The 4,850-nt window shown below is 40.4% G+C and overlaps 1 long non-coding RNA gene across 1 annotated transcript; it reads left to right on the forward strand.

Annotated features, from left to right (window-relative positions):
- The first annotated feature begins 1,931 nt into the window (after window positions 1-1,931).
- Window positions 1,932-4,552, forward strand: LOC310785986. Its single transcript, XR_014553202.1, has 3 exons — window positions 1,932-2,344; window positions 2,994-3,103; window positions 3,664-4,552. It is a non-coding gene; the product is annotated as an uncharacterized lncRNA (long non-coding RNA).
- The last annotated feature ends 298 nt before the right edge of the window (window positions 4,553-4,850 follow it).

Below are 4,850 nucleotides of genomic sequence, written 5' to 3' on the forward strand. Positions count from 1 at the left end.
AGCAGAGGTTTTCAGAGTCCAATGGCCACAGGCAGGAATGATTTCCTGTGCCTCTCCTTGCATCTAGGTGGGATCAGCCTCTCACTGAACGTACTCCTGTGTTTGACTAGCACGCCGTGGAGTGGGTGCGAGTCATTGCTCATGATGGAGCGTAGCCTGGACAAAGTCATCTTCTCCGACACCGCAGTCAGAGAGCCCAGATCCAGCCCCACAATGTCCCTGACACAGAGAACCGTGGAAACCCCGTTCTTAAAGGTGAGTGTTGTTGTGACTTGCCTTGTTATTTGCAGCTGGTCTGTCCTCCATCAAGTTGTCAGTGGTTAATGGTGTGTACACTGGCCTGGCCTGGGTACCATGATGGGAGGCCAGCTTGGTGAGTAGCCTAGGCCTACAATATTTGACAATTTTTTGTTTCTCATCTGATTTCTATTTTATTCTTCTTTTTAATGTTTTGTGTTTCAGAGTCAGAGTCAGTTTATTTACCATTTGCAGTCGAAACTACATTGGAATTGGGGTGCAAGAGCTTAAAACATAGACACAAATATGACAAGTTATGACAACATAACATAGCATATAAATAGACAGACAGTAAAAAGGTTTAAAAAGTAAATAAGATAAAATAAGAGAATAAAACAATAAAATAATAAAAGGAGACAGGTACATCTGTTGATAAAGGCCTGAGTCATCCAGCTCACTTATTAAAGTGCAGGAGCAAACAAAGTGCACAGTCAGACATAAAGTGCACAGTAGTAAAGTGCCTAAGCAAGGATTAATTGCATGAGAAGACCAGTATAAGACATCTTATACAAAAGAAAATAACAGAAAAAATAAAGGTCTAGGTGTGTCTAGGTGGTCTAGACAACAGAGATCTACCGTTTAGATTTGTGATCGTTCAAACTACGCACAGCACTCGGGTAAAAGCTTCTCGCAAAGCGAGTGGTGGAGCATTTAATGGAGCGGTAGCGTCTACCCAAAGGGAGTAACTCAAAAAGACTGGCGGCCGGGTGACCTGCAGGGTCCCTGATAATGCTGGAGGCCCGGGACAGAAGTCTGGAGCTATAGAGCTCTTCTAGTGCCGGCAGGTTGACACCAGTTATCTTGCGGGCAAGGCGCACTACCCTATTTAAAGATTTTCGCTCCTTAACAGTAAGGTTACCAAACCATACAGTGAAGGAACTAGTGAGAATGCTCTCAATAATACAGCGATAAAAGTTGACAAGGATCTGGCTGTTGTGGGTGAACTCCTTAAGTCTTCTTAAGAAGAAAAGACGTTGCTGAGACTTTTTAACAATCGCTTTGGTATTTGAGTGCCAGCTAAGATCATCCGAGATAGTGACACCTAGAAATTTGATACTTTTTACCATCTCAACCTCTGTACCATTGATTATTATAGGATGGTGAGGTGCCTTTTTACAGCGGAAGTCAATGACAAGCTCTTTTGTCTTGGAGGCATTGAGAATTAGAAATTGAGAATTAGAAATTGAGAATTTCTTTGTATTCCCTCATACATAGCTTACATTTCCTCATATTGTTATTTTTCCTCCCTGTAAATCACAACCTTTCTTTTGGATGAATATCATGTAGATAAATATGGGGTAGGGTCGATAGTATAGATACAGTCTAGTATAGATACGAGACTAGATGGTGGGGGAAAACCATTTTAGCCCCATGGCCCATGGCTGTATTTTAATGGTGTTGTTTCTGTTGCCATGGCAGCAGTCTGTCCACTAATGGGAATGTAATGGCTTAAGTGTTATAAGAAGGCAGTATGTTGCCAATACAACATTGAGATTCCAAAGAGCTATAAAACAAGCCGGTGGTGTAGGATTGCATGGAGGCTGTTCCTTCTGATATCTAGTCTATCACAGTTAATGCGATATCTCCATCCTCAGACCTTTCCTTCTATTCCTCTGTCTCCAGGTCGCGGCAGCCGCGGAGTTCCTGAAGCAGTTGAAGCCGTACGTGGAGGAGGGCATCATCCGAGCCTTCCACTGCGCCACCGTGACGTGTTCAATGCTCACGCAATCCATTAGTTAGAAAAAATATCAAACAAAATTATTACTACTTTGTCTCTTGAAGTGTTAATATCAACAATTTAATTTTTCATTATGTAAGGATGGATTCTTTTGAATGAGTTTCAGACAGTAGCATTCTTTCTACAAAATTATGACTGACCCATAGAATTGGTCAACTAATACTCATACTATAACTAATAACAATAACTAGCATAGCAATAAGATTTTGACAGGGTTGCAATTATTGAACTGTTTTGGTCAATTCAGTAGGAATCAGCTGACCTAGGAGTTCCTGGTTGAAAATTACACCCAGCCGAGGGAGTACACAGGTGAGTGATCAGGGACAGGGAGAGACAATTTTATTGAAGCAGGCACAAGTATGTAAGACAATAAACATTTTAAATTTAAAGCATAGGCCTACAATGTTTTAGTTGAACTATGAAGCTTTTGCACACACACAAAAAGTTTTTATTTTTATTTTCCTGAACACTTTTCGTGGACCCCCTGGCAAAGTGCCACGGACCCCCATTTGAGTCTGGTCTAACTGTCTCTCTCTCTGCCACGCCGACATTGTCCATCTAGTGCAGGATTGTCCAAACTTTTTTGAATTGGGGGTGAGGCGGCCGTGCAGGTGCTTCTCACCTCATATGGGTGTTATTAAAAAATATAAATAAAAATCACATACAATTGTACTTTGTTTGCCATCTGAAAACAGTAGTTCTGCATGTGCTGTTCCTACCTGGTGCTTCTACAAACTGTATGATAGTGCTGTCATTGTTAGGTGAAGGAAACAAATGCAAATTGAACTTGCTTGATTAACCAATAAAAAAATCTGTCCACGGGCCACAATTGGCCCCAGGGCCGGACTTTGGACATGCCTGGTCCTGAATAAATGCATCAGGGATAGGTTCTAGTCTTGTTTTGCATGCAAGAAGGTAGTAAGAGCAAACTGTTAAATCATTTTCTCATGTGTTACAGCCATCCTCAACCAGATACAACCCTGTCTGGCACTGGCCAGGAGTCACATCTGACAGCAGAAGACACAGAGGACAGCAGGACAGAAACAACAAGCCACTCTACCAGAGTCGGTAATAAGGCAATACAAGTACACAGGCAATATTATGTTGAAGCTCTTGTTTTGTTACACATTTTTCCTGTCCTTGGAAAATAATAATTCAGCTGAAATTAATATTGATATGAAACAAACTTTTTTTTTTTTACTTGACAGCATTAATGAATACTAAAATTATATCTAATCATGATGATCTACCCGCAAATTATTCTTCAGCTACATTACTTGATCTTGGCCTGTGTTCACAGGGTACCTACACAGGTGTGGAAAGTCTGGAAACGCATTAAAAATGAATCTAATAATTTACAGGTCTTGAATATTTTGGGAATTTAAATGTTATAATGTTGTATAACAATGTTGTATTACATAATGTTATGTTGTGGAGCAGGGTAGGAAAAATACACTTTTAAGGGCTTTTTTTTGCCCTTGTGAGATATGTTTGGGGCATTGTGGATCATTTCCACAGCATGCATGGCCAATATTCAATAGGTAGTGACTCCCATCACTAAGCTTTCTGTTTAGTAATATGCTGTGGGTTCAAAACAAACTGTTTATATTTAATTTCTGCCCTTATAGATCCTTCAGGCATCTCTCCCTCATCTCTCCTCCCGTAACATCTCCACCAGTCTCAGTCCCGGGGCTGATCGGGATATCAGCCAGTGGAGTGCTCACCGCATCAGCCTATGTGGATGAAGATCACAGCTGGTGTGCAGCTCCTCGACGCAGCTGAACACCACAAATATATGTAGATGGGGAGATAACAGGAGAGAGTGAAAGCTATTACCAAGTATATGCACTACATTCTATTGGGCTAACTTCTAGTCATTGAAACTCACACCAGAAACACTGTGTTTTGTCCACGCCTCGCTCTGTTTTGCCCGGTGCTGCCCTGTCCCGCTCACACCTTGCTCACACCTTACCCACTTCATGCCTGGCTGCTCGAGTGCAGCACGCTGCATGCTTGAAAAACAGTGAATAGTAGTAGAATAGTAGAATCTTAAAGTATAGTACAACAGTATGTATTGGGTGCATCAAACATTTGATATTTGTGATCATGCTGCTTTAATAAACAAGGGAAGATTGAGAACAGTAATTTGGTGGGCAATCCCGGCAGTGCAATGTATTGCGGGATCAAGACAAGTTCTATGAAGTGTAAAGTAATATATACATTTATTCCTAAAATATAATCAAAACATTTACACTATGAACACTACATCTGTATACATAGCAATTTACTATTGAAAAATGTTTTTTGGGGTGGGGGGGACATTGTTTGTCCTTGTGATTGTAATTGTGGATAAAAACTATTAAACATTGTTTACCAAGTAAAGCCTTTTAAATGTTGTAGTTTCATCTTTGGTGATCATTTGCACTCATGAGATGATAAGGATGTTTAAAAATATGTGTTTGCCAATTTGTTATTGTTTAGCCATAAGTGTTTTCCAGATGTCTTTCAGAAAAAGAAAGCGACAGCTCCAGAAAGTTGACTGGAGTGTGGCCGCTCACAGACTGGTTCCCATGAATGCAGGCCAACCCAACAGACTCTTGGGTTATGCAGGAATGCTTACTGTATAGTTTCACTAACTTCCTGGATGCCTAGGGGATAATGATTATTTGATCTCAACAACTGAGACAAGATGGCTAGTCTAGACTATACAAAATGCACCATTGCTGATGAGTAAAATAATATTTTCAGTTGAAAGTCAACATTAAATAAACAAATAAAACATTAACAACAAGTTGCTTCAGATATCAACTTAATA

The sequence above is a fragment of the Poromitra crassiceps genome (genome assembly GCF_964638095.1).
Source record: "Poromitra crassiceps genome assembly, chromosome: 12".
Lineage (NCBI taxonomy): Eukaryota > Metazoa > Chordata > Actinopteri > Beryciformes > Melamphaidae > Poromitra > Poromitra crassiceps.